Raw genomic sequence first — 12,938 nt, 5'->3', positions numbered from 1 at the left:
GATGAGGTCACAGGAGGGGAGGAGTCAGGGGTCACATGATCAGGGGCCTCAGTGTCTGCAGCTCTCTGCTGTGCTGGTGGTCGACATGGTGCTGGATGAGGGAAGTTTGTGTGAGGTCAGGAGGGGTTTACAGGAGCGATGTAGCAGTGTTGTATGTGTACGGGGCAGAGCTGTGTGTGTACAGAGCGGAGCCACATGTGTACGAGGTGTACGGAACGGAGCCGTATGTGTACGAGGTGTACATAGCGGAGCGATGTGAGTGCGAGGTGTAAGGTGCGGAGCCATGTGTGTACGAGGTGTATGGAATGGAGCCATGTGTGTACAAGGTGTATGGAGCGGAGCCATGTGTGTACGAGATGTATGGAGCGGAGCCATGTGTGTACAAGGTGTACCGGAGCGTAGCCGTGTGTGTACGAGGTGTATAGAGGGGAGCCGTGTGTGTACGAGGTGTATGGTGTGGAGCCCGGAGCCATGTGTGTACGAAGCGGAGCCGCATGTGTACGGAGCGGGAGCGGAGCCGCATGTGTACCAGGTGTACGGTGCGGAGCCTGGATCCGCGTGTGTACGAGGTGTACAGAACAGAGCTGCGTGTGTACAAGGTGTATGGAGCGGAGACGGATGTGTACAAGGTGTATGGAGCGGAGCCGTGTATATACGAGGTGTGCGGAGTGGAGCTGCGTTTGTACGGTGCGGAGCCTGGAGCCGTGTGTGTACGAGGTGTACGGAGCGGAGCCGTGTGTGTACGAGGTGTACAGAGCGGAGCCGTGTGTGTACGAGGTGTAAGGAACGGAGCCCTGTGTGTACAAAGTGTGCGGAGCTGAGCCGTGTGTTTGCGGAGCAGAGCCAGGGGTGTACGGAGTGAAGCCGCGTGTGTATGGAGCGCAGCCATGTGTGTACGGAGCACACCCGTGTGTATACAAGGTGTATGGAGCGGAGCCGTGTGTGTACGAGGCATACAAACCGGAAACGTGTGTGTATGAGGTGTGCGGAGCCATGCTTGTACAAGGTGTATGGTGGGGAGCATTCATACCTCTCAACCATCCTGATTTTGAGAGAGACTGCCCCAGCCGGGAGTTTACTTTTCCCGGGGACACAGGAGTACACAGCGGAGCCCCAAGGAGCACTTTAAAATTCGCACATGACGTTCTACCGGAAGTGACGTGCTGGAAGCTGATCAGAAATGAGGTAATTTCAGCAGGAGATTTTGAGGGAACCGTGGAGGCACTTCAGGGAATGCTTCAGATCTATCACCATGTCCTCCTCCGACAGCACGAATAGCGGGATCGCCTTGGAATCGGGGATGCCGGCCATGTGAGCGGATCATGATATGTCCTTCATCGGGATGCTCAGGTGGGCACTACAATGGGAGTCGGGCTGCTATGGTATCTTTATAGAATTTTTCTTTCTCTCTCTGTTTCTTTCTCTCTCACTGTTCTTTCTTTCTCTCTCTGTTCTTTCTCTCTAATCTTTTTTTTCTTTCGCTCTCTCTGTTCTTTCTCTCTCTGTTCTTTCTTTCTATCGCTGTTCTTTCTCTCTCTGTTCTTTCTTTCTCTCTCTCTGTTCTTTCTTTCCCATCTTTCTTTCTCTCTTTATTCTTTCTTTCCCCTCTTTCTTTTTCTTTCTTTCTTTCTTTCTCTGTTCCTTCCCCTTTCGTTCTCTCTACCACTGTTCTTTCTTTCCCCTCTTTCTTTTCTTTCTCTCTCTCTCTGTTGTTTTTCTGTCCACTCTCTCTCTCTGTTCTTTCTTTCTCTATTTATTTATTTCCCCTCTTTCTTTCTCTCTCCCTCTCTGTTCTTTTTTCCCTTCTTTCTTTATTTCTCTCTGTTCTTTCTTTCTTTCCCCTCTCTTTCTCTCTCTGTTCTTTCTTTCCCCTCTTTCTTTCCTTCTTTCCCCTCTCTCTTTCTCTCTTTCTTTCTTTCCCCTCTCTCTTTCTCTATATTCTTTCTTTCACTCTGTTCGTTCCTTCTTTCTCTCTGTTCCTTCCCCTCTTTCTTTCTCTCTCTACCACTCTGTTCTTTCTTTCTTTCTTTCCCCTCTTCCTTTTTTTCTCTCTCGGTTCTTTTTTTCTGTCCACTCTTTCTATCTCTCTGTTCTTTATTTCTCTGTTCTTTTTTTATTTCTTTCCCCTCTTTCTTTCTCTCTCCCTCTCTGTTCTTTTTTCCCTTCTTTCTTTATTTCTCTCTCTGTTCTTTTTTCTGTCCACTTTTCTTTCTCTGTTCTTTTTCTTTCTTTCTCTCTGTTCTTTCTTTCTTTCTTTCTTTCCCCTCTCTTTCTCTCTCTGTTCTTTCTTTCCCCTCTTTCTTTTTCTTTCTTTCTCCTCTCTCTTTCTTTCTTTCCCCTCTCTCTTTCTCTATGTTCTTTTCTTTCACTCTGTTCGTTCTTTTTTTGTCCACTCTTTCTATCTCTCTGTTCTTTATTTCTCTGTTCTTTCTTTATTTCTTTCCCCTCTTTCTTTCTCTCTCCCTCTTTGTTCTTTATTCCCTCTTTCTTTCGCTCTCTGTTCTTTTTTTTCTGCCCACTTTCTTTCTTTCTTTCCCCTCTTTCTCTCTCTAATCTTTCTTTATTTCTCTCTCTGTTCTTTCTTTCTCTCTCTCTCTGTTCTTCCTTTCTTTCTCTCTGTTCTTTATTTCTTTCTCTGTTCTTTATTTCTTTCTCTGTTCTTTATTTCTTTCTCTGTTCTTTATTTCTTTCTCTGTTCTTTATTTCTTTCTCTGTTCTTTATTTCTTTCTCTGTTCTTTATTTCTTTCTCTGTTCTTTCTTTTCCTTCTCTCTTTCTTTCTCTCTGTTATTTCTTTCTCTCTCTGTTCTTTCTTTGTCTCTCTGTTCTTTTTTCCTCATCTTTCTTTCTGTTTCTCTGTTCTTTCTTTCGCTCTGTTCTTTCTTTCTCTTCCTTTCCCCTCTTTCTCTCTCTAATCTTCCTTTCTTTCCCTCTCTGTTCTTTCTTTCTCTCTGTGTTTCCTTTCTTTCTCTCTGTTCTGTCTTTTGTTCTCTCTCTGTTCCTTCTTTCCCTTCTTTCTTTCTCTCTGTTATTTTTTTCTTTCTTTCTGCTCTCTCTCTGTTCTTTCTTTCTCTCTCTGTTCTTTTTTTCCCTCATCTTTCTTTCATACGTACACTGCTAATTAATAGCCTCCTTCACATGAACGTATTTTGCCACAGAGGGTGTGTCCATGTAATCCACATGGAGACAAGTCCGTTTTTGGCTGGCACCACGGATGCCACATGGCATGAATCGTGGTATGTGTTAAGGGGGGCCCACTGAGACTCTTTCGCCCTGGGCCCTCAAAAACCTGGAGCCGGCCCTGCCACTGTGCCTACATACATAAATACTGCCTGTTACCACGGCTGGTCAGGTGAGGAAAATCTACAGGAGTGGACCCTCTGGATTGTGGCACTGAGGGCCCCTGGGCGAGCTGCCAGGTGGAGCCGACCCCTATACAGGGATCGTTAGGAGCAGGCCCAGTTTTTCGGGTACCACGATTGCCGGTACCGAAAGGGGCGGCTCAGAACGGACTGGAGTAGCAGCACGACACTGTAGGAGGTAGGACCAGAGTAGGATTGCAGGGCCAGACCAGGGATAGCAGGCCGAAGTGGGATCACTGGAGACAGGATCGGAGTAGGACTGTGGGACTGGAGCATGGAAAGCAGGACGGAGCAGGAACACGGGAGGCAGGACTGGAGTAGAACTGCGGGACTGGAGCATAGACAGCAGGACGGAGCAGGAACACGGGAGACAGGACTGGAGTAGGACTGCGGGACTGGAGCATAGACAGCAGGACAGAGCAGGAACACGGGAGGCAGGACTGGAGTAGGACTACGGGACTGCAGCAGGAACCACGGAAGACAGGACTGCGGGACTGCAGAGAGTACACGAGGAAGCAGGGCCCAGTTTGTTTCTCGGGATCCATCCTTAATCCAGTGTTGGAGATAATGTATCCCAGAAATGGCAGAGAGGTTTGTCTGAAGAGACATTTCTCTATCTTAGCGTACAAGCGATTCTCCCGAAGAGGCCGTAACACCAGGCGAACGCTCTCTGTGGGATGAGAGATTCGGAGAGAAGACGAGGATGTCATCCAAGTACACGACCACACAGGAGTATAAGAGGTCCCGGAAGATCTCCTTGACGAACTCTTGAAACACTGCAGGAGCATTGCAGAGACCAAAGGGCATGACCAGGTACTCGTAATGGTCTCGAGTGTTGAAAGCCGTCTTCCACTCGTCACCTGCACGGATGCAGATCAGATTATAGGCTCCCCTAAGGTCTAACTTAGAGAAGACCCAAGCCCCTCTGAGATGGTCAAACAGCTCTGGAATGAGTGGAAGAGGATACTTGTTCTTGATGGTGATCTCATTCAAGCCCCTATAGTCAATGCACGGCCGTAGAGACCCATCCTTTTTCTTGACGAAGAAAAACCCGGCTTCAGTGGGCGAAGAGGACTTTGGCGAGGTTCTCCTGAACGTACTCGGACATAGCTAAGGTCTCTGTGGGAGACAGGGGGTAGGTTCTTCGCCTTGGAGGAGTCGAACAAGGGATTAGTTCAATTGGGCAGTCAAAAGGCCGGTGTGGAGGAAGAACCTCCGTTTCCTTCTTATCAAAGACATCAGCGTAGGAACTGTAGACTGAAGGAAGGCCCGCAAGGTCAGGATGTGGCCGATGAGCGGCCGCAAAACGGACAGGAGTCAGGCAGCGAGCTTGGCACGGGTGGCCCCTGCGGAGTACCTCCCCTGACGACCAGTCGAGGACAGGCTGATGAGTCCTTAACCAAGGGAAACCGTGTAGAATCACATGGGAGAGCTTGGACAAAACGTAAAAGGCTATCTTCTCTCGATGTAAGGCTCCGACTTGCAACTCCACTTCCTCAGTGACAAAGGTGATGGTCTCCTGTAGCGGTTTGCCATCCACTGCGGCAATCAGGCGAGGATTACATAGGGTAACCATGGGAATTTGGTACTTGTTGTCCACCTCTTCACGCCGGATGAAGTTACCTGCCGAGCCCGAATCCACATAGGCCACCTCGGACCTACGTCTCTGCCCTGAAACCACAAGAACAGATATAGTAAGAGGTTGAGAGGAATCATTAGCACCTAGGGAGGTCTCTCTTACCTGACCTAGGTGGAGGCATTTCCCAGAGTCTCAGGACAGGAGCGGACAAAATGCGACAAACCCTCGCAATAGAGGCATAGGCCTTATACCCGTCTCTTCCTCCAGCGTAACTTGTGGCACCCCGAGGGGTATGGTCGCCACACTGGCATTGTCTTCCTCCAGGGAGGGTGATGTCAGGCTTGGAAGCAATGAAGGGTCTCTCTAGCAGTTAACCATAACATGCAACACAGTTCCCACTCCGGGCCAGCAGAGGGAGCTCTGAACCAGAATTGGGGGAGGAGTGCTCTCTGAGGGCCAGAAGGGAAAATTAGTTAGTTAGTGTGAGGAGGCCGAAGTGTGTAGACGTGGAGAGAGAAGCTGGGAGACTGAGTGGAGTTGAGAGCTCGTTCCCAGCTGGAGCGCATGATCTGGAGCCTGGTCTCCACGGTTGTATGGATACTGAAGGTCCTGCAACAGAAACCAGAGGAATAGGAAGCTGTAAATGCTCTATTCCCACCTAAGACTCGGAGGCACAACAGCAACCGTTGAGCCAAAGGAGATAGATGTCAGGGTCCTGACAGCGCCGGCGTACAGCCTCCACTAAGCAGGGACTCACCCGCACTGTAGGGACTCCTGGGGACAAGAACAGCCGGAAAATAAAGATGCACGGGACCTGAATATAGAAGTTTAGAAAGCAGGCACAGGACCTACGGTCATGTGAACGGTTATGTGACTGCAAGGGGGCGGGGCTTAGCGTCCTGCTTTCAAAGAAGGTAGAAAACTCAAAGTCGGGCAAAGTGGGGGTCATGCACAATACAGGCAAGCGAGGTACAGGAGGGATAAACAAACGGGAGGTCAGACAAAGCCAAAGGTCATACACAAGATCTCAGTAAAGTACCAGGGATGAGACAGAATGGATAGTCAGAGCCAAGCAGAGATCAAAACCAAACAGACGTAGAAGGTACCAAGCAGAATCCAAAGCAAAATCCAGAGAACAGACTGAGTCATACACAGAGAATCATGCAACCCGAACACAGCACTAACACATTCAGGGGTCACCACACAATGCCAAGGGCGAAAGTATAACTGACGGGGGATGGGAGCTTCCTGAGGCTATAAGAAGCCTCCCCAGAACCAATGAGAGGCCACCATAATAGGTCCCAGGTGTGCAGGTGAGAGTCTGCACTGAGGTCAGAACATTAACCCCAGCAGTGCCGGTCACCCAGCACTGGTATCCTGACAATAGAAGGCTACAGCTGTCTGCCATACGAGGTAGATCCAAAAGGGAAGAAGAAGAGGAACTTCAGTGTAACACAGCACTGCATGTACCTCAAGTAAGCGCTAGGAAGGAGACTACACAACCTATCTGCATAGAGAGATTCCTGAGTTGCTTCCAGGCTAATCAGCTCCTGTGCCATCTGTAATCTGGACCCTGGACTGCACTTACAAAGTAAAGGTAAAGAAACTACACTTTGTTGTGTCCTTGCCTTCTTCCCGCAACTTCTTCAGCACTGCTACATCTCTGTGCCAGACACTGCACCCTATTCCTCAACACCTATCCTCTTCATCTACTCTGCCCTGGGACTACAGCCCTGCCTGTGGAGGGCTACACCATCATTGCTGCACCCCACCATCTGTCCCAGAGGATCTGTCTGCAGTGTCGGCTTAACACCTCCCTTGCCGAACACCACAGGTGGCGTCACGAATCACTCATAAACTTTATTTCATCACTCAATCCTCTCTTACATGGGCACCCAGGGCCACGGACCGGGTCACCGCTGCTGTGACATTCCCCTCTGAAGGACCGGCCCGGTACCGAGTACCCCACAGCCCTGGGAGGGCGACCCACAACTCGGCCACCTTGAGGCGATCCACCTGCATGGGTTCGACCGAGGAGGGAGAAGAGGACCTGGCAGGACGTGGAATAGTATAAGCGGGGGTCTATTTTACCAATACCGATCAATATTGTGTATAGCAAATTGGTATGGAGATATATGTATACTTATAATAAAACTTAGCTTTTAATGTTATATTAATATAATAAAAAAAAAAAAAAAAAACTGTGTCAAATTAAGGTGCCAAATAAAATAGTGATAGTGTCTGTGCAACCGTGCCCATAAAATAAAATTGTATTAAGACGCCTCCTATTGTCCAGATATGAGCGGATTACAATCCTCTTTGTTGTCTATATAGGCCAGGTATTAATAATACCAAACACTAGCCAGAGAGCATCTCAATATAAACAACACAACACTTTTTAGAGGTTGTCTTAGGTACCTAAAACATCAGTCCTATACTCATTTCCAATATTTAAGGACAATTGTCATTAGAGTGCGAATCATATAAATAAGATATCTATTTCCCCAATATCAGATATCTAATACATTGACATATTTTTTAGGGTCAAAAGGAACAATATATCGCATCTATGGAGTCCAGTATAGTGTAGTGCCTATATTCCACCAAAATACTGCATATTAACTACTCTCATGATGCATTATTAATATGTCCTTATACTCATCTCATGTGTATTAGTCCTATACACTGATGCCTGTATATGCCCTCTTGTGGAAAAGGCCTCCAGTCTTTAAAAGAGCTTCATGTCTGCATTCATCTGGACCGCCTTAATCCAACGCCGTTCTCCCAACGCGTTTCATCTAATCAGGACTCATCAGGGGAGTTTGTGGAGTTCAAATAGACACATGGCGCGCAAATATCGCCCTCCTTTTATATAACTGAGCACCACATTGTATCCTATCCATTTCCGGACGCCGGGTACCTCATTTCCGGTCCCACCATATGCAAAGGCCCATCTCTATCTGCATGCCCCACTTCCTGGGCTCGGCTTACGGCCATTTACATCACTTCCGGTCTCGGAGGTGCAGCGTCATCATAACGCCGTTCACATGACAAATAGTATCCATGGTAACCCGACGCTGCATATCCTCCATCTGATCGCGCTCTCTGCCGCTATCTCACAATTGTATCAATAGATTTGTTGATCAATCATAATAGAGGCGGCTGCATCCAGATTAATATAAGAAATTATTCAGACTTTTTCAATTTGCTGAATACCCTATTAATGGATACTTTGCATGGATTCCATAACCATCTTTTCATTCACATTTATAATAGATAGGGAAAAAGGACATATCTACAGTATCCCTCACCAGGAAAAAAAATATTATGAGGAAATCAACTACAGGGAGTCATAATTCAATTGGTATATTGTTACAAAAATAGGGGTCAGTTAGTAGTCTGATCTAATGTTGTATGCTGGACAATGGACACCACGGATCTTCTTGTTATTAGAAGTATAGAGAGGGTGCTCACTAGGGCTCTCCCTGATAAGCCCTCTCTACCTCTTCCCTACCTCACGCGGAGGTTGGCACCCTATTAACCTGCGCAAGTGGCGCCCCCACTCAACGGCGGCTCTCCCTAATATATCTCACCCTATTACTCCCTCCCTACAAGAAGGAAGAAAAGGAGAGTATATCGTTTAATCCTTTAGGGTGCATTGTCTGTAGGGTAAAAATCCAGAAAGTCTCTCTTTGGAGGATGTATTTATCCCAATCACCCCCTCTCTGATTTCTGGGTACCTTTTCGATACCTATAAAGCTAGCCATCTTGAGATCTCCCTTATGAGACTGATTAATATGGTTGGCTACCGGGGTATCACGTTTATTGATAGTATCCCTATGATGCTCTCCTACCCTTACCCTAAGCTCTCTCTTTGTTTTGCCAACATATTCTACACCACATCTGCACGTCATCTTATATATAACCCCTACAGATCTGCAGTTAATAAATTGATGTATGGGGTATATTTTTCTTGTATTATTACTGCAGAATTCGTTGTTTTTTTCAATTGAGGTGCAGTATTTACAGCAACCACATTTATAGCATCCTTTTGGTTGGGTGCCCAGCCATGTGGCGCTGTCAACACTTTTGGAGTAAGGGTATGTCATTTGTCCCAACCTCTGATTTTGTATGCTTTGAAGTTATCAAAGACCTTAATTTGTTCATACGTAAACTTAAATGGAAGAAATACTTCATTAATGCAGATAAAAAAAGCTGCACTGAATTAGGTATTGATGAGGACCTATTGGGTGATGTCAGATTTTTGTATCATTTGGGGGATGTGGACCCTAATGAATATGGCGAAGGTCCTTTTACGGACTTTAAGAACAAAAGTAAACGGATGCCACCAATTAATAATGATATAAGTGCCATAGATGTTTTCTCTAATTTGGTCTCTAGGGACTTGATGGACTTAGAAAAATCGCAAAAACGAAGACCCCGTAATCTTACCAAAATTGAGATGGATGGTCTGCTTGAATTAGAGAGGGATACCACCAGGATAATTAAACCATCGGATAAAGGTGGTAACACAGTGGTGATGGATGTTACCCAATATAGATCTCTGTGTTACTCTTTACTGCAGAAATCCATGGGGTATGAGATACTCGAACGTAACCCCACAGAAATATATTTAAAAGAACTAAAAATGTTGGTTGATGGGGCCTTTCAATCAAAATTGATTGATAAAAATGAACGAGATTTTCTCATTCCCACACATCCGGTAGTGGCGACTTTTTATGCCCTGCCAAAGGTTCACAAGGGCCTGGTACCATTAAAAGGAAGGCCTATAGTCTCTGGAATTGGAAGTCTAACCCAAAATTTAGGGCTATATGTTGATAAAATATTGAGACCATTTGTGGTCTCTTTGAGCTCATATACACAAGACACCACTGATCTTCTATTGAAATTGGACAACATCAAGTTGGACACCAATATGATATTGGGTTCAATCGATGTGGAGGCTTTGTACTCTTCGATCCCCCATGAGAAGGGTTTAATGGCTACGGACTACTATCTAAGAACGAGAGGCTTACAATATATGGAACACAATTCATTTGTTATGAGGGCCCTCGAGTTTTGTTTAACAAAGAACTTTTTTCTATTTGATGGCAAGTACTTCCACCAGCTCAGGGGCACCGCGATGGGTAGCCCTTGTGCACCATCTTATGCAAATTTGCTCCTGGGCTGGTGGGAAGAAAATGCCATCTTTGGAGAGCACTCAGAAGTGGCGGAAGAAAACATTGTCCTGTGGCTTCGCTACATGGACGATGTTTTTATAATCTGGAAGGGTGATGAGAAGGGCTTTTGTAACTTTGTAAAAGGCCTTAATAAGAATGATTTGGGCCTTAGTTTTACCTGTGAGGTCAATGCTTGTAGTTTACCATTTTTGGATGTTCTGATTGAACGGGGTGAAAATGGACGCCTTATGACTAAGACATATAGAAAACCTACATCTTCTAATTCACTTCTGAGATGGGAATCTAACCACCCAGTTCCCTTGAAAAAAGGTATCCCTAAGGGGCAGTACCTTCGAATGAGAAGGAACTGTTCGGATCAGGTTACCTATAAGACGCAAGCTGATGATTTGAGATCTCGTTTCTTAGAACGGGGATACCCGGATGGGATCCTAAGAAATGCTTATAGGACATCCCTGGCTAGGGATAGGAAGGACCTACTCACTCCTGGGCAGAAAGCCGATGATGATGGAACTATAAGATTCATCACAAAATACTGTAACGGAGCCAAGGATATCAAAGAAATAATAGACCGACACTGGCCGATTTTATGTATGGATCAGGACCTCACAAGAGCTATCTCTAATCACCCGCAGATTACATACAAGAAAGGTCGTTCCTTAAAGGATAGGTTGGTCCGTAGCCATTTTACCCCAAAAAGTGTTGACAGCGCCACATGGCTGGGCACCCAACCAAAAGGATGCTATAAATGTGGTTGCTGTAAATACTGCACCTCAATTGAAAAAAACAACGAATTCTGCAGTAATAATACAAGAAAATTATACCCCATACATCAATTTATTAACTGCAGATCTGTAGGGGTTATATATAAGATGACGTGCAGATGTGGTGTAGAATATGTTGGCAAAACAAAGAGAGAGCTTAGGGTAAGGGTAGGAGAGCATCATAGGGATACTATCAATAAACGTGATACCCCGGTAGCCAACCATATTAATCAGTCTCATAAGGGAGATCTCAAGATGGCTAGCTTTATAGGTATCGAAAAGGTACCCAGAAATCAGAGAGGGGGTGATTGGGATAAATACATCCTCCAAAGAGAGACTTTCTGGATTTTTACCCTACAGACAATGCACCCTAAAGGATTAAACGATATACTCTCCTTTTCTTCCTTCTTGTAGGGAGGAATAGGGTGAGATATATTAGGGAGAGCCGCCGTTGAGTGGGGGCGCCACTTGCGCAGGTTAATAGGGTGCCAACCTCCGCGTGAGGTAGGGAAGAGGTAGAGAGGGCTTATCAGGGAGAGCCCTAGTGAGCACCCTCTCTATACTTCTAATAACAAGAAGATCCGTGGTGTCCATCGTCCAGCATACAACATTAGATCAGACTACTAACTGACCCCTATTTTTGTAACAATATACCAATTGAATTATGACTCCCTGTAGTTGATTTCCTCATAATATTTTTTTTCCTGGTGAGGGATACTGTAGATATGTCCTTTTTCCCTATCTATTATAAATGTGAATGAAAAGATGGTTATGGAATCCATGCAAAGTATCCATTAATAGGGTATTCAGGAAATTGAAAAAGTCTGAATAATTTCTTATATTAATCTGGATGCAGCCGCCTCTATTATGATTGATCAACAAATCTATTGATACAATTGAGAGATAGCGGCAGAGAGCGCGATCAGATGGAGGATATGCAGCGTCGGGTTACCATGGATACTATTTGTCATGTGAACGGCGTTATGATGACGCTGCACCTCCGAGACCGGAAGTGATGTACATGGCCGTAAGCCGAGCCCAGGAAGTGGGGCATGCAGATAGAGATGGGCCTTTGCATATGGTGGGACCGGAAATGAGGTACCCGGCGTCCGGAAATGGATAGGATACAATGTGGTGCTCAGTTATATAAAAGGAGGGCGATATTTGCGCGCCATGTGTCTATTTGAACTCCACAAACTCCCCTGATGAGTCCTGATTAGATGAAACGCGTTGGGAGAACGGCGTTGGATTAAGGCGGTCCAGATGAATGCAGACATGAAGCTCTTTTAAAGACTGGAGGCCTTTTCCACAAGAGGGCATATACAGGCATCAGTGTATAGGACTAATACACATGAGATGAGTATAAGGACATATTAATAATGCATCATGAGAGTAGTTAATATGCAGTATTTTGGTGGAATATAGGCACTACACTATACTGGACTCCATAGATGCGATATATTGTTACTTTTGACCCTAAAAAATATGTCAATGTATTAGATATCTGATAATGGGGAAATAGATATCTTATTTATATGATTCGCACTCTAATGACAATTGTCCTTAAATATTGGAAATGAGTATAGGACTGATGTTTTAGGTACCTAAGACAACCTCTAAAAAGTGTTGTGTTGTTTATATTGAGATGCTCTCTGGCTAGTGTTTGGTATTATTAATACCTGGCCTATATAGACAACAAAGAGGATTGTAATCCGCTCATATCTGGACAATAGGAGGCGTCTTAATACAATTTTATTTTATGGGCACGGTTGCACAGACACTATCACTATTTTATTTGGCACCTTAATTTGACACACAGTTTTTTGTTTTTTTTTATTATATTAATATAACATTAAAAGCTAAGTTTTATTATAAGTATACATATATCTCCATACCAATTTGCTATACACAGGACGTGGAATAGCAGACCGGTTGGAAAAGGAAGTAGGTCTAGTGAACCTCCTGTCTCTCGCTGACTCCCGGGCACGCTCCTGGAAGCGCAGGTCAATGCAGGTGGCCAGCGAGATAAGGTCCTC

This window comes from Dendrobates tinctorius, unplaced genomic scaffold (genome assembly GCF_039654945.1).
Source record: "Dendrobates tinctorius isolate UK_male_01 unplaced genomic scaffold, ASM3965494v1 ptg000006l, whole genome shotgun sequence".
NCBI classification, from domain to species: domain Eukaryota; kingdom Metazoa; phylum Chordata; class Amphibia; order Anura; family Dendrobatidae; genus Dendrobates; species Dendrobates tinctorius.
This window is presented reverse-complemented; position numbering follows the sequence as displayed.